General features: G+C 37.8%; 1 protein-coding gene across 12 annotated transcripts in view; it reads right to left on the bottom strand.

Annotated features, from left to right (window-relative positions):
* GTDC1 (glycosyltransferase like domain containing 1) overlaps positions 1-20,848 on the bottom strand; it is a 352,224-nt gene that overhangs the window by 319,490 nt on the left and 11,886 nt on the right. For 2 of the 12 annotated variants that reach the window (XR_005061974.2, XM_037020783.2), the window contains exon 1: positions 2,598-4,807. The exons of 2 other annotated variants lie outside the window; for them this stretch is intronic. The gene's annotated coding sequence lies outside the window, so the exon portion shown is untranslated. Of the gene's footprint in view, positions 1-2,597; positions 4,825-20,848 lie in introns of those variants that run through there. 8 more of the 12 variants (XM_037020784.2, XM_037020780.2, XR_012133380.1 and 5 more) reach the window with 7 other exon arrangements.

The following is a 20,848-nucleotide window of genomic DNA, read 5'->3' on the forward strand; positions in this document are numbered from 1 at the left end:
CAGGTGACACCTGAGGCAGTAGGGGTGGACCTTGGTATATAGTAAGTAGGTCTTTTGAGAAACACAGTGCCTCTGTGAGGCAGCAGGGACTGTGGGTTGGCTGCTTCTCACAGTATCAAAAAGGTCTACAGAAGAGACACAAGAAATGGCGGCACGAGAATGCAAGCTGCAATCTTCTGTAGATTCCCTGAAGAAGGAAATGGTATTCATGCGAGAGGAGACAGCATGAGAACGCCAGCAACAAGGTGCCATTGAAGAGGTAAAAAATTCCTCACAGAACAAGACAGCAGCGCTGTCAGGGGCTCTGAAGGAGTTAAAGGCCATCAAAGAAAAAGACAAACTCCTGAGGGAAGCACAGGAGGAGGTGGCACGAAAACACCAGCTGTGAAGCATTGAGGTGAAGGTAAGAGAGCTTCTAAAGACTGAGCTAGCATTGCTGCAAGGCACAGTAGAAAAGGTAAAGGTTGTAGCAGAGGAGGCACTTGGGGAAAGGGAGAGAAAGGTGCCATCAGTCCCAGAAATGGAGGAACTGGGGAAGGATGAAGGGGTGGTGCCAGAGGGACTGGCCCCTCCTGTATTGAAAGCACACCCAGTGGTTGTAAAGAAAATAAAGACCCAGCAGCTAAAAGTTCCCAAGGAGAGGAGCAGTCCTCTCCCCAGGTCGTGGAGCACTCTATGCTCTGCCCCTATACTCAGGCTGAGCTGGTAGATTTGGGCTCCCAGTTTAGGCAGAAGCCCTCGGAGTCAATATCAGCTTGGCTCCTGGATCTGTGGGACTTCGGGGTGGATGGAATTGTTCTGACAGGATCAGAGATGGGAAAGCTGTCTTCCCTGACAGTGCAGCCCACCTTGAGGCAGTGATAACAAAATGCACATCAGACCCCAGGGAGTCACTCCCTCCTCGACTGGCTTATGACTGCACTTTGTGCTGTGTAGCCCAATCCAGGTAATCTACCATCCTCTCCTATTAGATGGCAGACATATGCTGAGCTCCAACAGGTGTTATGAGAGCTAGGCATAAGAAATGCCATCTATAGTACAGAGAATTATGGCCCAGATGAAGACATTTTACTACTGGGATGAGAAATATTATGCTTCAAATGGCTTCCACATCCCTCTTTAGGTCTCTAATGGCCATTCTTTCCCCTCATTTAGGGCATCTCATAAGTGAGGTGACATGTACAGTAACAGACTTAGGAGAGGGTAAAGCAATGAAAACCCAGAAAGAAATAAGATCTGCTACTCACAAGAAGAATTTCAAGGGCCCCAGGAAGGTTACAAGGACCCAGATGTGGGTTGATTTAATATGGGAGGGAGCACATGGAAGGAAATTAGATGGGAAGCCAAATAGGATCTTCCTGGAGCTATGGCAACAACTGAAACCAGAGTAGCAGTTCCAGCCATTAAGACCAAAGAGCAGAGGTCAGAGACAAAGCCACAAGTCCGGCCTGTGTGTTTGCAAGAGTTCCTGCTGGAGAGTGAGCAACCTCACTTGAGCCCACACAGGAAGATTGGGGAACCTGGTTTGACTGAGGGGAAGGTCAAGGTATCTGCCCTGAGGGACCAGAGGCCACATGTTGACATAGCTATCCATTGGTTCCCAGTGAACATACAACATGTCCTGGCTCTGGTGGACATGGGCTGAATGTATACTGATTCATGGTAAACCTGAGTGGTTCCCTGGGACCCCCAATATCATAGATGGATACAGGGGCAAGGCTATCAGAGTGAAAAAAGCCCAAATTCCTTTGGGAATAGGGCATCCTTTCGACACATGGACCAACGATGGCCAGCTCTCCTGGCACCTTGGGGACAAGACCTAGAAGCTGGCCTCCTTGTATTCCTGGAATAACCGCAGAGTGGCCCCCAAAGGTCATAGTAGTATATCCTGAACAGCCAGAAGGTAGGAGCATCTTACTGGGGGGTTTTGTTTTATTATGGCCAGTGCATAAACCTACAGTAGCACTATATATAGACCCTTCAGTAACCCCCATGGGAAAAGGAGTAAAAGTATGGTATACTAGACCTGGAAGAGACCCCCTTCCTGCTACAGTCATATCACAGGACCACTCTCTTGCATGAATCCTACCTGATGGACAAGATTTGCCTATGTTAGTGTCATTAAAACATGTGTCTTATCACCCCTAAAGTCTTTGTAGATTAGGAACTTCCTCTGGCTTGAGGATTATTATAATTTTTGTTATTAGGAACCTCCTCTGGTTTGAGGATTATAATTTTTGTTACCTATATCAAAATCGTGTTGTATTTTACTTTTTGTTATTATCTCTAAGTGTTGTTATCCTCTGTTGCTATTGTGGAATCTGATTACAGTGCTCCAGCTTTCTCACAGAGGGACCACTGTGGAAGACTAAAAGCATGTAGATTGTAAGGTGAGAATCCTGGAGGGGTGGAGTGTGGGGAAGTTGGGGTTCCTATGGCCAGGATCCTCACTGAACTTAAACTACCTGATGATGTAACTGGCCTGTTGTTAGGCTACCGCTTCCACACCTTTAGGCAATAAGCTATTATTGTGCAATACAGAGAGCTCTGCCCAGAGCTCTGGGCGGAGGCAGAGATGCTGGTAGTGCTTGACCTACCTGGGGAGAACAAGTCAGGCAATAAACCCTTTCACAGCAAAGAATGTTTTCTGTCAATTTCTTTGGTCACATTGAATCCATACCGAACTTGCCTGGGGCTGAAAACAATTGGCAAGACAGCGACTTACTAATGTTCCAAACATACAAAGTATAGAACACAAGACTAAAAATCCTTTAACTTTTTATTATGAAAATTTTCAAATATACATAATAGAGAAAAGTTTAATGAACCATATCACCTAGATTCAACAGTTATCACCGCTCCGCCAATTTTGTTTCATCTATAGGAAATTTGTCTTGAACAATACATGAGTACACTGAGTTGAGATGCCCTTTAAAAAGTGTACTCAACATGTTGACCATGCAGAAATGATGGGTATCATGCAAAAACTTTATTTCTGTCTCTTACTGGCTAATAAGCCTATTCTGTAGTAAAGCAAATGTTGCCCTTGAGTGAAAACTCAAGTATCCTCATGCCTTTTCTGGCTCCCTCATAAGTATCAGAAAATCATATGGTCACTTCCAATGGTAAGTGTCAGTTATTTAAAATAACTAGTCCCAGATAGTTTGAACACAGACTACACATCATATAACATTACTGTATCACTGGTAAAAGTTCTGGGTATGATAACAGTATTGTAACTACATAGGAGAATATCTTAGTTTTTAAGATAAAACAAGCTAAAGTATTTATAGTAAAGTATCATTTTCAAATGGTTCAGCCACACTCCATCTGCCAAAAAGTTATATAAACAATACATAATGTAACCAAATGTTTTACCTGGGAAAAGGTATGAAGCATTCACTATATTATTCTTTCAACATTTCTGTAGGTTTCAAATTTTTCTAACTTAAAAAAATAGACCAAATAATAATCAAAACTACAAAGGATATTTAATGTTAAATCTTATGTTCCCCATTCATCTGGGGCTTGCCCAGAGCTGACCACTGTCAGTGAGAGTGAAGAAGATCCTTCTGTTCTCATCAAGAACTTTCCCTTCTGTCATCTTCTTGAGTTTTCTAAGACCACCAGGGTCAAGGCCAGGGAGGGGAGAAGCTAAGCATATAAGACAGTGCTTATTTGACTACTACTGTACCAAAACAGCTGAGGGTATGTAGGTGTGGCAGGTGTTTAAAACTGATTCTCCTCCCCTTAGGCAGCTTATATGCATTCTCCAATTGATAAACTACTGCCAAGGGCAATGTTCTCCTTCTTCTAACAGTTCCTTCCCTTCCAATGTCCCCTCAGCTTCTGACCCCTGGCAATACACCCAACAACTCCTTATTGCTAGGATCCTCTTACCCAGGCAGAAAATATTCTTGGGCAGGAACCCATTTTGATAACACCAGACAGATAATTATATTTTGGGGTACATACATATATACATGTTATGAGAAGAGTGCAATTACTTGCTCAAACCCAGACCTACTGCCACAGGACACTTAAGTTTTACCAGGCATGAGTCTCTTGTGACTCCAACTGCTGGGCCCATATACTCCAGCTGAAACTAGGCTTGATGAAAGATTCAGCTATCTCTAACTTATGGGAGGCAAAGCGAAAGCAAATAGCACTCCAGTGACAGTACAGAAAAATTCACCTGATGAAATCTCCCCTCATTTTGATATCTCTATGTGAATGAAGGGATTCAAAGGTTGCAAAACCATCTATCCATAATTCTGCATATGGTGTAGCACCTCCTGTGGATATAGAGGCATCTATTGAATACTGATGACTCAACTGAGAGTTCCAGTTTATCATTCCATTATCCCAGAAAAAGATTATTTGGTGCACCATATATCTATGAATGTGTATGTATGTGTGTATGTGTATATATATTTGTGTGTGTGTGTGTGTATATATATATATATATATATAGGTGTATATGTAAATATATACCTATACATAATCTTGGAAACCTTTGGGAATATTAAATGTACATGTAAAGTACCTGGGCACACAGTAAGCTCTTATTTATTGCTATTATGATTATTATAACATAGAGTTCTCTTTTTAAAAACTGCCCAAACAAATGTTGGCAAAGAAAGAGAGAAATTGGAATCCTTGGGCACTGCTGGTAGGAATGGAAAATGATGCAGCCAGTATGGAAAAGAGTAGTTGCTAATCAAAAAGAAAAATTAAAATTACCATATGATCTCGTAAATCAATTTCTGAACATATACCTAAAAGAACTGAAAAAAGGGACTTGAACAAATATGTTTACACCCATATTTATAGCAATTCATTGTCCACAATTCATTGTTCACCAATTCATTGTTCACAATTGCTGAAAGGTGGAAGCAACCCACATGTCCATCAATAGATGAATAAATAAAATATGGTATATCCATATAATGGAATAATAGCCTTTAAAAGGAAGGAAATACCAACACATGTTAAAACATGATGAAACTTAAAGCCATGATACTAAGCAAAAAATAAAATAAAATTTTGAAAAGGCAGCCACAAAGGGACAAATACGTTGTCTGATTCTACTTACATGAAGTACCTAGAATAGTCAAATTCATAGAGGAAAGGAAGAATGGTGGATGTCAGGGGCTGGGGAGATGGTGGACTAGGAAGTCACTGTTTAATAGGTACAGAGTTTCAGTCTGGGAAATGAAAAAAGTTCTGCAGATGGAGGGTTGTGATGGCTGCACAACACTGTGAATGCACTTAATGCCACTGAAAAATGGTTAAAATGGTAAATTTTGTTATTGTCTTGCCTGAGGGTTTCAGCCCCTGGCAAGTTCACTATGAATTCACTGAGACCAAGAAATGACAATGGAACGTTCTTGGAGTAACAGGGTTTATACCCGGCTTTATTCTCATGGCAGTAGGTCAAGCACTAGAATTGCATCTGCATCCAGAAGTTTGCAGGTCCATAATCCTCCTCCTCCATCTCTGCCTCCACCTAAAGCACTGGGCAGAGCTCTTTATATAGTGACTTAGTCAATAACAGCTCACTGCCCACAGGTGTGGAAGCATTAGTCTATCAGTAGACCAATCACATCATCAAGGAGTTTAGGGTCAGGTGAGGATCCTGGCCATAGGAACTTCCATTTTCCCCACACTTAGGTATTATTTTATTTTACCACAATAAAAATAATTGTTTTAAAACTGCCTATAATGAAATGGGCAAATGATACGAAAATTATAACAAAAGGTATAAATGAGTGGAAAAAATGCTGATGTAAGCCCCAATCCTCTGAGCCATCAATCCCACTGTTTATAAAGTAGAGATTCTAATGGCCAGGATTCTCACCTGGCCCTGGTCGGCTTGCTCACTACACACATGTGGGCAATACGTTGTTATTGACTCTATACAAAGAGCTCCACCCCAGTGCCTCCGGCTGCTGCATGGCTGCACAACTGCAGGAGAGCAGAGACTGGAGAGGTGGCAGCACTGAAGACAAGAGACTGAGATGACTGTGGGAATAGAGAGGCCCAGAGGCAGAGACTGGTTTGCTGCATGCAGACTTGTTCTAAGTGGACGGGAATTCTAGTGATTGACCTGCAACCGTGGGAATAAAGACAGGTATAAACCCTTTCACCTAAAGAACATTTATTGTCATTCCTCAGTCTTACTGAATCCACAATGAACTTGTCCAGGGCTGAAACCCATTGACAAGATACCCACTCCTTGATAGCTGCACCCAAAGAACTTACACTTAAAATCATATTGATCATGCATAAGGATGTTTATCACAGCACTGAGTGGTACTGGAGGCAATCCATGTGCCCATTACCTGAAAAAACTTAGATGTGAACAACTATGTTTTTAGAAGTGATTAACTAGAGATACATACCACATGTCTAATCTACAAACAGCAAGTGAAATAAGAAAGCTCCAAGTTTGAACCAAAGATACCTACAATATAAAAACCATTCTGTTTTTCAAAGGTAAGTACCAATCCAAGGGTAGATACCAAACACATGTGAGTGGGATCTACTAGGAAAGGCTTAGGAGGGAGCAGAAAACCCAGGGGGAATTAGTAGTTAAAAGAAGAGAGTAAGACCACAAAACAAGAAAAGGATCTTGTCTACACCACTGATAATCAGCTAAGGAGGATAATTAATGAAACTCTGAATGTCAGGACCAAAGAATTTTTTAAGCACTAACTAATTTTCAGAGGCACTTTAATTTATACAGCATTTTATCTGACCATCTGATTACTAAAGGGCAATATACTGGGGAAAAAAAAAGAAACTGTGTTTTTTTTTAAGTCAATTGTGATGCCAATATTTTAATTTTTATTAAAAAAATAGTAACTCATTTAGATGATAATTCTTCCAACAAACCATTCTTTTATATTGCAGTTGCCATTACATAAAATACCACAACTATACACGTAACAAAAAATACATCTTTAAGAAAATTAACAAACTACAGATTTCCTTGCTGGTAATTATTTACTAGATAGTAATTCCAAAGATGCAAGTGTCACTATCTGAGGTTGTAGAAGCAATTGAACCATCTCTCTTATGAAACAAAAGATCAGACACAAAATGTAGTCCTAGGAAGCTGTTCTTAAAAACCACATCCAGTACCAGTGCCATCATGCTTTTTGAAGCAAATATAATTATTAAATGCCAGGTTCCTTAAACTACGGTCTCAAATCACTAATCAAGAGTTCTGAAGGCCATTACCTAGGAGGCATGTCTATTTTGTCTTTTCAGTGCTAGAACAAGCACCTAGCACATCATGGGTCCTAAAGAAAATTTTTTTTGAAGGGATGACCTAAGCAAATGACAGGAGGTATAAATAAACGGAAGAGTATATAAAATTAAACAATGACAATTAACTTTCACTATCTGAAGGACTATCTGAAAATAGACTGCTCAGTCAGTGAAAACTGTGCTAAGCAAAGCATATTTGGTCCTCCCTAATTTATAGACCCTTAAGCTTCTGAGAACCCAAAAGGGGACCCAAACACCCAAATATTCTTCCTCTGTTCTACTATGGCACCCATCTTCATGGCATACAGAAAATATCTGTGTCTTGACCATTTGTATACAAGTCATTCAGGGCTTACTTATTTGTGTTCATCCATGCCACCATAAATAGTGCTTGTCCTCAATAAAATACTAGATTAAACTAGATGGCCCTCACAAAAGTTAAAAACAAAGACGAAGATATGTATTAGATCAGAAAATGACTAGTGTCCTACCTCAGACTGCCTATAGCAATAATCCATCTTTACTGGGTGAACACTACTTAGGTCAAATGAATGAACCCTTTATTTCTATCTGTTCCATATCCTAGAACTGCAGCCATGCAGAACAATGTATCTTTATGGCAACATGATGCCAGAAGTAGTACATTCCTACGTAAAAGCTTATTCACTCAACAAACCATACTGGAGATTTACTTTAAGATATACTAAAGGCTTTCTATTTTAAAGACTGTTTTCATAAATATTCAATAAACATTTATAGAACATCAACTCTGTGCCATGTTCTAGGCTAGTCAGGCACTATGGGAGAATCAAACATGAGTAATGCAAGAAGGAATACTTCCAAATTCATTCTCTGAGGCCAGTGTCACTCTAATACCAAAACCAGATAAAGACAATACAAAAGAAGAAAATTATAGACCAATATCCCTAATGAACAAATCCTCATCAAGTATTAGCAAACATGATTAAAAAACACATGAAAAGAATCATCGATCATGACCAAGTGGGATTTAATCCAGGGATGAAGGATGGTACAATATTTGTAAATCAATGTGATAAACCATATTAACATAAGAAAGTATAAGAAGCATATGATCATCTCAATAGATGTTGAAAAAGCACTTGACAAAATTCAACATTCATTCATGATAAAAATTCTCAACAAAATGGGTACAGAGGTAACATACCTCAGCATAAAAACAAAGGCCATATTTAAAAACACCCGCAACTAACATCATATTCAATAGCAAAAAGACAAAAGCTTTTCCTCAAAGATCAAGAACAAGACACAGATGCCCACTCTCACCTTTTTTATTCAACATAATATTGGAAGTCCAAGCTACAGCAGACAAGAAAAAAAGATAAAAGGCAGCCAAATTGGTGATGAAGAAGTAAAACTGTCACTATCTGCAGATGACATACTCTATATATATAAAAATACCAAAGATTCCATCAAAAACTATTAGAATAACTGGATTCTCTGCAAAGTTGCAGAATACAAAATAAATATACAGAAAACTGTTACATTCCTATATACTAACAATGAACTAGCAGAGAGAAATCAGGAAAACAATTCCATTTACAATTGCATCAAAAAGAATAAAATACCTAGGAATAAACCTAACCAAGGAGGTGAAAGACCTGCACGCTGAGAACTACAGGACACGGATGAAACTGAAAAAGACAAATAAATGGAAATCAATCCCATGCACAATGAACGAGCAGAGAGAAATCAGGAAAACAATTCCATTTACAACTGCATCAAAAAGAATAAAATCTAAAACGTACACATAAATCAATGGAACAGAATTGACAGCCTAGATATAAACCCATAAATATATGGTCAATTAATATATGACAAAAGAGGCAAAAATAGTGGGAAAAAGACAGTATCTTCAATAAACTGTGTTGGGAAAACTGGGCAGCTACACACAAAAGAATGAAACTGGATTACTCCGGCACCATACACAAAAGTGAACTTGAAATGGATTAAAGGCCTAAATATAAGACATGAAACCATAAAACTCTTAGAAGAAAACACAGGCAAAAATTTATTGAATATAAGCACAAGTAATTTTTTTCTGAACATTATCTCCTGGGGCAAGGGAAATAAAAGCAAAAATGAACAAGTGGGACTACATCACACTGAAAAGCTTCTGTACAGCAAAGGAAACTATCAATAAAACAAAAAGGCAGCCTACAGTATGGGAGAATACATTTGTAAATGATATATTTGATAAGAGGTTAATATCCAAAATATATAAAGAACTCATAATGACCTCATAACAAAAAACAAATAACCCAATTGAAATATAGACAAAGGACCTGCACAGACATTTTTCCAAAGAAATACTGATGGTCAACAAGCACATGAAAAGATGCTCCACGTCACTCATCATCAGGGAAATGCAAATCAAAACCACAGTGAGATATTACTTCACAGGGGTCAGAAAGGCCACTATCTAAAAGTCAAAAACTAACAAGTGTTGGTGAAGATGTGGAGAAAAGGGAACCCTCCTACACTGTTGGTGGTAATGTATATTGGTACAACCACTATGGAAAGCAGGATGGAATTTCCTCAAAAAAACAAAAATAGAAATACCCTACAAACCAGTTAACTGCCCTTCTTGGAATTTACCCAAGGAAAATAAAAATTCTGATTTGGAAATAATATAAATGCACCCCAGTGTTTACTGCTGCATTATTTACAATAGCCAACATATGGAAGCAACCAAAGTGTCTGTCAATAAATGAATGGATAAAGAAGATATGGTACACATGTACAATGGAATTCTATTAGGATGTAAAAAAGAAAGAAATGTTGCCATTCATGATAACATGGATGGACTTAGGGGGTATTATGCTAAGTGAAATAAGGTAGGTGGAGAAATACAAATACTGTATGATTTCATCTATATACGGAATCTTTAAAAAAATGAACAAAAGAGCAACAACTGATAGACACTGAGAAGTGACTAGTAGTTACCATGGGGGAGGGTTTGGTGTGGGTGGTGAAATAGGTGAAGGGGACAAAGAGGCACAACATTTCAATCATAATATAAATTAGTCACTGAGATCAAAATACAGCATAAATATAGTCAATAGTTCTGTAAAATCTTTACACGTTGACAGATAGTAGCTACGCTAACTGGGGTGTGCATTTAATAATGATGTAACTGCCAAATCACTATGTTGCATATACATGTAACCAATGTAATTTTGTATATCAACTGTACTTCAATTTTTAAAAAGCCAAAAAAGCAAAAGATAGATAATGCATTCAATGAGCTTATTATTTAGTCAAGAGGATTTAACAAATATTCAAAAGACTATAATACCCTAGTGAAGAAAATATCATCATAAAGAAATGATAGTCTTTGATGAATGATTAGGATTTTGACAGGGAGAGGTAAAGAAGGGCTTTCAGCAAAGGGAAGAGTATTATCAAAGAAAACGAGGTAAGTATAGGAATGTTGACATTTGCTATTTTATTAGGTATAGAAAAATAGAAAATAAAGGTAGAAAAGTAAACTAAAGCCTAACTGAAGAGGCCTTTAAATGCCAAGATTAAATAGTAAAACTTCCATTTATAACAAGGACAATCAAAAAAAAAAGTTTCAAGGAAGAAGAGAGTCATTGAAAACTGAAATTGGTTTCACTATGGGCAAAATATTGGAGGACAAAAAAACAATTAAGAAAATGAGGAGAGGTGCATTTTCAATAGGCTAAGGCTATAGAAGTCTGCATAATATAATTAAAAAGTAAACTAATCAAGAAAGCAGCTAAATAATGTTCAACCGTTTTTATAGCAGGATAAATATTTTTAAAAATCTTTTTTTAAGTGCACACAAAAACTTAATTTTTCTTAAATACTAAAAAAAGGAGTAGTGGGACATTTCTAATGTTGGCTATAATGGAATAACTGGCACCAAATGTGCCCCTTTCCCACCACAATTCACCAGAAAACTGTACAAAATATATAAAACTGTTTTCAGACACTGAATAATTTCTGATAAATATTATGATATTTTGAAACTACGTGAGGTCAAAGAACAGTTATGAGAGAGTAATAACCTGAACATTACTCAAAGGTCATATAGGCCTAGAAGATGCTCAAGATTAGAACAGAAGAGAGACTTAATTAATCATATATGGCATTCAGTAGAGCTTGAAAAAGGGTCACACCTACTAGGACTAAATTAGCTCTAGAGTAAAGGCTACTCAAGAACAATCCTACAAAGTCTAAAGACCAGCCAACCTCAAGCTGATACACAAAGAACTTAAAACTGCCTGCCAAACTAATACTCTTTAAAATGACAACAACACAACATTCACAACATCCATCAGCAAACAAAAACTGTAACACATGTATAGAAAAATATGACTCATAACCAAGACAAAAATAATAGAAAACAGATCCAGAAATGGCAGAAATGACAGAACTAACACACTTTAAAACAACAAGTTCATTAAAACAGTACTTAAGAATGTATTTCAGAATTTCTAACATGATGAATGAAAGATATTTTAAAAAGAACTCCCAGGGATGAAATCAAATTTTAAAAATTCACTAGATGGGCTTGGACAATGTAGAAAACAAGATCATTTAACTTAAGGCATAACAATAAAAACTGTCCAAACAGAGGCAGAGGAAAAAGAAGCTGGGAAACAGCAAACCTGTGGAATAAAATCCAATCATCATTCATATATATAACTGGAATCCAAAAAAAGAGAGATGCAGAAAAAAGTTTTGAAAAATGATGGCCTAAATGTTTTCAAATTTGAGGAATACTATAAACATACAAATAGATCTAGGAAATTCAATGACACTACTACAGTTTAGTGGTTATAAACTCATTGAGACTTTATTTATCTGGGAAATGTTTAATCTCCCCTTAAGATTTGAATGATAATCTTCCCAGGCAGAGGATTCTTGATTGAAGGTCCTTCATTTTCAATACATTAAACATCTCATGCTACTCCCTACTGGCCTGTAAAGTTTCTGCTGAGAAGTCTGCAAACAGCCTTATGGTGTTTTCCTTCTAAGTAATCTTTTTTCTCCGTGGCTGCTTTCAATACTCTCTCCTTATCCTTAATCTTTGTCATTTTAATTATTATAGATCTTGGTGTTGTCTTCCTGGGGTTCCTTTTGTTAGGGGCTCTCTGGACTTCTAAGACCTGAGTGTCTATTTCCTTCAGATTGGGGAAGTTTTCAACAATTATTTCCTCAAAGAGACTTTCTATCCCTTTGTCTCTCTCTTCTCCTTCTGGTACCCGTACTACGTGAATATTGTTTCATTTGGAGTAGTCACAGGTCTCTTTTTTCATTATTCTAGAGATCCATTTTTCTCTCTGTTCCTCAGCTTCATTGTGTTCCTGTTCTCTAATTTCCATCTCATTGATTATCTCCTCTACTTGCAGCAATCTATTATTCATTCCATCTGTTGTATATTTCAGTTTGGCTCCTGTATTCTTCAGCTCTGAGTGGCTCTCTTTCACCTCTTCTCTTTGTTGAAGTCCTCCCTGAGATCATCAATACTTTCCTGAAAATCAGTGAACATATTTATGAGTTACTTTGAAATCTTTATCAAGATTGGTGATCTTCATTTCATTTAGCCCTCTTTCTTGTGTCTTATCCTGTAGTTTTGTTTGGAATATATTCCTCTGCTTCATTTTGTCAGGGTCTCTGTGTTTCTCCCTTTGTAGTAGATGGGTCTACTATGCTTTCTTATCTAGAGAGTACTGGCTTTATAAAGAAGGCATCTTGTGGTGCCCAGAAGCTTAAGACTCTTTACTTTCCAGTACCTGGTTCTCTTTTGCTGTAGAACAAAAAGTGGAACCCCATTTACTGTTGGTGGGCAATGGGTGGGGCCACCTTTCTGTCTATCTGCAGGTAGTGGTCTATCTCAGTCCAGTGCAGCTGGCAGTTTGTCTCAGCTGGCCCTTTGTGATCAAAGCTATGGCTTCTGCTAGGATCACTGTGGGTGGGGCCACTCTCTGAAGCAATGGTGGGGTTACTGGATTAACAGGGTGGGCAAGAAAGTCATGAGGCTCTGGGGCAGGTGCACTACAGGTCACACAATGCCAGCATGTGCCCCTGGCAGGAGTGAGTCATGCATACTCATCGCTGGTGAGTATGGAGTACTCAGAGCTGGCTCCTGCAGGTCTCTATAATTGGGCTAAGACAGGGCCGAGAAAGCTGAGAAAGCCTCTCCCTGCCTGCCAGGAAGCAAAGTCTGATACTGCTGGACCAAGTGTGTCTACACGCCAGCAGTGTACCAGGAAGGCCCTCAGAGCTGAGCTGTCAATGAGGTGAATGGAGCGCCTGGCGCTCCTGAGAGTGCCCAACCTGTTGGGCCAAAGGGAGGACTGGAAAGGTATTGTCCACCTGCCCCTTCTCTTGCAGAAAGAGCTCCATCCAACCCTTACCTCTCTGGAACTCCTCCCACTGCTGGCAAATCTGTCAAACTGCTGCCTCTGTGCTGCATCTCAGTGAGACAGGCAGAGTGTGCCTACCTTCCCGAAATGGCTAGAGTCCACAAGCGGCTAGCATATGTTGTAATCTGAATCTATCTTCAACAAGTGGCTAGAGTCTCAGCCTCCCAAGTTGTTCCAACTTTCCCTTGTGTCCAGCCCTGCTAATCATCAGAAACCAATGCAGTGTTGACTCATGTTCCCAGAGCAGTTCTCCAGGGCCAGCTTTCAGTCAGGAGGCTATTAAAATAATCCAAGTAAGAGATAATATTGAGATGGGCCAGGCAGTAGTGGAGGTGGTTAGGGATAGTCAGATTCAAATTGCAGATGTACTTTGATGATAGCGGTAATATGAACTACTGACAGATAAGGTATGGATGTATGAGAAAGGAGTCAGGGATGACTCCAAAGTTTTTAACATGGATGATGGACTTGTCATTTACTTAGATAGGGAAGACTAAAGATGAAACAAATTTGGGTAAAAAGATCAGTTGAGTTCTGAACATTTTAGATTTAAATACCTTTAAATATCCATATGGAGATATCAAAAACAATTGGATATGTGTCTGGAATTGGGAGAAAAAAACCTTACATAAAGATTTTTATCATTTTTTTTGCAAAGTAAATCACCAGATATGGGGGGCTGGGGTGTGTGAAAAACTTTTAGAAAATAACCCATATTTGAATTTAATACATTAAAGCCTTAACACTAATGGATTTTGTTTTCTGATTTACATAAATCCATACAAGTCTGCTAGGCACTTCACACCTTTATTTTTACTTTCACATCTGAAGTACAGCAATATGGATAGATAAGGTGTGTGTTTAAGATAACAACGTGAACAGACACATTCCTGGAGCTACAGCTATTTAAAAGTGACACTAGCATCAAGATACTCATTCTTATTCTGGAAAGGCTTTAAAAAACAATCACTTGTTATGAAACTAACTGCACTGCCAAATGCTTCTTAGGATCATATGTAAAAATCATCATCTCCTCTACATTTTATTGTTTTAAATCAAGAAGAGTAATGGACTTTGTGATTAGACTTAGAAGTTTGGTTTTGATGCTTATAATGATCTAAGTTCTAAAGTGAATAAAATTTCCACACTGTATCTTGTAAAGGAAAACATTTTGTGCATTACTAAAGAAATGCAAAAATGACATGTAAAAATACCAAACTTCAACCAGAATTATAACACAGGCAAGCATGCTAAATTGGTGGTTGCAATCTTTTTTAAAGAGCAAAATTTTCAGTGTGAAAGAACATTATTTCTTCCAGCTGTCTATTCATACCCAGTTCAATGTCTGATTATTTGCTCATGCTAGTATACACCTTTCTTCCCATCTCTTCCTTCAAACTCAGCCTCTTCCACAAAGCCTACCCTGAACCCCAGTGGTACTCAGTTCTTTCCACATTCTCACAGCATTCCCCACTTCCTGTCTAGAGCACCTATGTCATTCTGCCATGAATTAAACTTGGCTATTTGCATTAAAGCAGAAGCTCCTTGAGGACAGAAAATATTAAGTCATCTTTCCCTTTCCTACAAATGCTTAACACAGTACATTACTTATCAGGTTGTGGTACTCACTAAAGGTTTGTTTGATTAACCAATTATACATCTGACTTTCAACTAATTATCCACTTATTAAACTAAGCAAATGATCAAATTTAAAATGATTAACTTATTAAACTAAGAAAATGATCAAATAGACTGAACTCAATGGGATATATGTTTTAAAATCCTCTCATCCCTTTGAACTTACTCTTCCAGCTCTCACTTTCCTATCTCTCCCTAACATCCCACATAAATCCTATATCTTCTCACTTTCAAGTATTGCAAAATATAGCCTAGTCCAATTTAAATCTTCAATTGCACATCTTATTCAGAGTATCCACACACCCTCACCTCAAGCCAGGCAAGAGAAATGGTCTTTTTTTTTTCAATATTCTTCCTGGTTCGTTCACTTTTCTCCACTTCCTTACTTTCTGGTTCCTCCAGTACAGGACAGGCAGAGGAGAGGGACAAAGGTCCTGTGTGCCCAGTTCCATGCAGGTTTGCTGCATGGTCATGAAGCAAAATGAACTGTTATCCTTGAGTAATTACTGATTAACACCTTCTCTCATTCTCAGAGGAGCCCAATTTGAATAGCACATTTCAGGTCTTCAAGGCAAGGTGGAAAAATTTATATCAAGGAAGACTCACCCCTTCTGCCTTGCATACTTCCCAGATGTGGGGCATGTATTCTCAGGCTGACCTTCTACTATCCCACCCTCAGTCCTTTCATGTGGTAAGCAGCCCTGCCTGGAAGGATGCATCAAGATAACTTAAGCCTGGTTACTTCCCATGGTGTCCACTCAGTCCACAAAAATAAACTCAGGCATTCTTACTACATCAAATGAACAAATGGTGACTATTTCCACTACTGTCCTTCATTCAACATGCCATCTCACTGTCCCTGGTTACTCTCATCCCCTTCAAAAACAAGAAGTCTATATTCATTTTGTAGGTAACATATGTTTTAATCTGAATTTAAAAGTGGGAATTCTCCATTTAGTGCAGTGGATATTTATTAAATGTATATGTAATTGGACAAATGTTTGAAATATGAATAATACACTAATCTAGTAAGGCAAAATCTGTATGACTAGATGAGGAATCCTTCTCCTTCAGTGATGTATTTTGCATCCCCACTCCTTTTTTTAAATAAATTTTTACTTCACATTGAGTTCCTTAAAATGAAGGATCCCTTTTATAATAGGTAAGCAGTAGGTGTAACGTAGGGGAATCTCATCTTATCTTCTAGGATGATGACTAGGACTTGTTTCAGGATTTTAGCTAATGCTCCGAAGCCAAAAATAAAAGTTAATACCTAACCTTGATTTCTAAAGAGGGATGTGGGGCTTAGTAAGAAAATAGAACTGCTGCATCCACTTCACATATGTAAGAAAAATCAGAAAAGGAATATTACAAGTACCATTCAGGTGAAGAATTGCTAATCACTGGAGAGGTCTCTGACATAGCCCTGTTTCTCCCCAGAAAGACCTTTTGTTCCCAGCTTAGGATTTGGGTATGTCTACCAAAAGGGTAAATCAGTATTTAATTTCGTCTGGATATTTAATGAGCTACAAAATCTTGCTTCTTGATAGTGCAGTGGCATCTTCCAGACTGTTCTTGAGAGAGTATGACATACATTTCTGGGAGTTTTGGAAAAGTTTACACATATAAAGTTACGCATACTTCTAAAGTTAAAACATATACCAATCCTATTACAGAACAATTCTACTCCCAGGTATTTAACCCAGAAAATTAAAACATATGCCCATTAAAAGACTTATGCCAGAATTCTGTTTATTGCACCTTTAATCACAGTAAAAAGGAAAAAAAAAAAAGGAGAAAAATCCAATGTTCATTAACAAGATAGAGAAACAAACTGTGGTAAAATGGACCACTCAGCAACAGAACAAAACAAACCACTAATACAGACATGGATAAACTTCAAAAATATTATATTGAAGAAAAGAAGCCAGATACAAAACAGAACATACTCTGATTCCACGTGGGAATCATGTGCTCCTAGGGGACCAATGAATGATAAAGGCAAAGATCCCTTATCATTTCACTCTATGCCTCAAAAAACATAATTGGATCATTTGACTCTAAAGCCCTATTGCACAGCTGTCTTCCATTTAAAAATGCTGCTGCTAAGGCAGACTGTTTCTAACCAAGTGGCTGAATGTGTCCTTTCCATTAAGATGATGGGCTGTATATATCTACTCACAAAGTCTGTAAACATGTACGGTTCTCATTTCAATGAGCTTCATAACATTGTAATCCACTGTTATAATCAACTTAGACTGTATCAGACTGCTTAAACGAATGTGTTTTATTATATATGTTATATTGTTTTGTTTTATACATAACATTACAACTCCTTTTGGGTTCCCAGACCCAATACCAGTGTATGTGGCGGTGGAGTGGGGTGTCTTGCCACACACACCACCAAGCAATTCTCAAACACTAGCAGGGTGTCTGAGAAATCAACTCAATTCTGAGGTACTCTGCCCAGAAACAGCACCAGACTCCCCACCCAGACTCCCTTCTACAAGATTGCCCTCCCTCCATCCCCCATTCCAGATGCCAGTTGCAAGCCCCAGGCAGTACCTGTGTTTCTGACCAACCAACCAGCTAGTTTGGAGGTTCCAAATGACCTCTCGCTTAGCTCTCATTAATTTGCTAAAGTGGTTCAAAAACTCAAAAAAGCATGTTACCAGTTTAATAAAGGGTATCATAAAGGATACAAGTTAAGAGCTGGATGAAGAGAGACATAAGGCAAGGTCCCAAATAAAGGAGCTTCTATCCTTGTGGAGCTTGGGGACACGCTCAGTGCCCTGTTGAAGCTTTCTGATTCCCCAAGCACAGAAGCTCTCTCCAACAGAGAAGCAGGATGCAAGAGAGAGGTGCTCTTCTCATGGGTTTTTGTGAGGGCTTCATAGTCATGATAACTAGATCATTGGCCATTGGCTGATTCAACCTCCAGCCCCCACACTTGGGTGGGGTCCATAAGTCTCTCATTAACATGACACGACACCCATTTCACCTTTAAGGCTCTGAAGTGTTTTCAGGGCTATGAAGACCAAATATACTTGAGAAATATGTATTTGATCATCTGAGTATTATATGTATTATATATTTATAAGAAACATATTTATTTATATATTTCTTATAATTCATTATATCATGTTTGGTGTATACACACACGTATATATATTTATACATACTGTAGTAGCTCACCACCCACCCTTCATATATGGATTTTGTATAACTCACATCTGAAAATACTGTTATACAATACTACGTTAATATCAATGGCAACCCATTAGATAGTTGGAAGAATTCTAGAGTCTAAATATAATATTTGCAAATGTATCATCTCATTGCTTTCCAAAGAGGCTCCATCTACAAGACCTTCTTCATCCTTCTACAAGACAAACAAGTTATTCATGTTAAAAATTATTAATCTTACAGTCCACACATAATGTATGGTGGCCTTTCTGATTACTTTTTATTTCTTAATTTATCAATCACTGGAGAAAAAATGCTTCTGCACAAATTGAGCCACGAGCTGTAAGACTTTCTATCTTTACACTTCTTACTCTTAAGACCTTGGGTATACCACTTAGCTTCTAGTTTCTTCATCAGGAAATTGGGTTAATTGCATTTGATTTCAAGGTGGTGGAATTATAAATAACTTATGCAAATTGTCTTACTCAATACCTAGCATATAGGAGGTTTCAATAAATAGTGAGTAATAAACCACTCTATTCTACCAATACATCATTCTAGCACCCTTGACAATCCAAAAATACAGAATGCTCAATAATCTCATTATCTATCACATTTAGCATCTCATTCTCCCTTTTACATTCCACTAATTTCCCAATGTCTACAATAGCCTCACTTTCTCCATTCACAAAAAAATCACCTCCTGCTCACCTTAAAAAGCAGAAGGATCCACCTAAACAGTCACTGCTCTACTAAAATGAACATAGTAATGTAAGTCTACTATACCCTTACATTAGTTTCTTCACATCTTTTTTGAACTCCATGAAAGACCACTGTCTTTCTCATGTCCTATGAATATCATGAGTAAAAGGTCCTATGTAAAACAGGGGACAAAGATGTAACTGATGAATTTCCAAGGCCTTCTAAATCCCAATGTTTTGTCATCTCAGGTAATCCGTAAGAACTCACCACATGGAGGAGTGGAGGAAGATAAAACTAAATACTTTAGACGACTAACACAAAACACTAGTTTTACATACCTTCATCTGCTTCTTCTGATATAGTCAAATCAATTATTGGCTTAAGAACCATCTAAAAGATAAACACAGATGCTTTTTTTGCAACTATGCTCTCAAATTCAAATAAACAGCACTATCGTTTCTGTAGTGAACTACCTTTTCAAACTCATTCTTATGATGTGTTCTCAATTTCAATGAGAACAGGCGAATGAAGAGTAACTGCAACCTATCAAGCTATATTTATGCATTCTTCTACATGTTCTATTTTGAAGGTTTATTTATAAAAATGTGATAAACATACAAAGTGCTCTATTGGTTGTCCCCTCTCTCTTAATTGGTTTCTAGAAAACCAAATGGGATTTCTGAGTTGGATAGGTTATCAATGTTAAGTCCACATATTTTATATTAAGTATATCTTATTTATAAGGTAAAAAGGTGTTTCTGGCTTTACTTAAATACACGCATGCTTACACACAAAAACTGGTCTTTCCTAACCAAATAAATCTTTAGGGCAGTTCAATTATGGCAAAATAAATGAATACAGAATTTTATTTCAAAATCCCTAAATTCTAGAATCTAAACATCTGTAAGAACATTCCTTTCACTCCAGATTCAAAGTTTAAGGTATTCAAATGCTACAATACACCTGTCTTTCAGTTATAGGCACTGCTTCAAGGAAAAAAATAAAAACCATGAAATCAAATCAATTTCAGATAAGATATCATATGACTCTGATCTCTAATCTGACTTGTAAATTTGATGTGACTTCTACTATTCAGCAACCCACACAGATGATTTTCCTAGCAGGATGGTTATGTTAGTTGCACTATACTCTGACCAAAAACATGCAGAACTGGCAGTGGTATACCGAGAGAGTGAGCACTATATGCCTTGAATAAGAATTTCAAGGTAAGTCATGAGGGAATCTTTTTCTGTTTGTAGATGAGCTGTATGAACTACATAAAATGTGATCCGTTGTATATTCTGGAATGCCAGTTTTGTTGAATACTAAGATGAAAAACATGATGAAGATTCAAAGAGAAAAAAAAAATGGGATTCAGCTTTGAGAGAAGCCAACCACCTCATTTTCCAGAACTGCACTTAAGTCCTCTAAAACTGGTATAGACTTGTACCAAAAGCAGGAACTCTAACCAAATAATACATTGCTTTGGTTCAGAGAGTATTTTGATATTCTAGTTTTCTTATGATTCAACAGTTCCAGAAAATACATAAGTTCATTTACAGTTACACCTGCTCACTAAATAAAGTGAATTTAATCTAATTAAGTGAATA

Source organism: Manis javanica, chromosome 7 (assembly GCF_040802235.1).
Source record: "Manis javanica isolate MJ-LG chromosome 7, MJ_LKY, whole genome shotgun sequence".
Classification (NCBI taxonomy): Eukaryota; Metazoa; Chordata; class Mammalia; order Pholidota; family Manidae; genus Manis; species Manis javanica.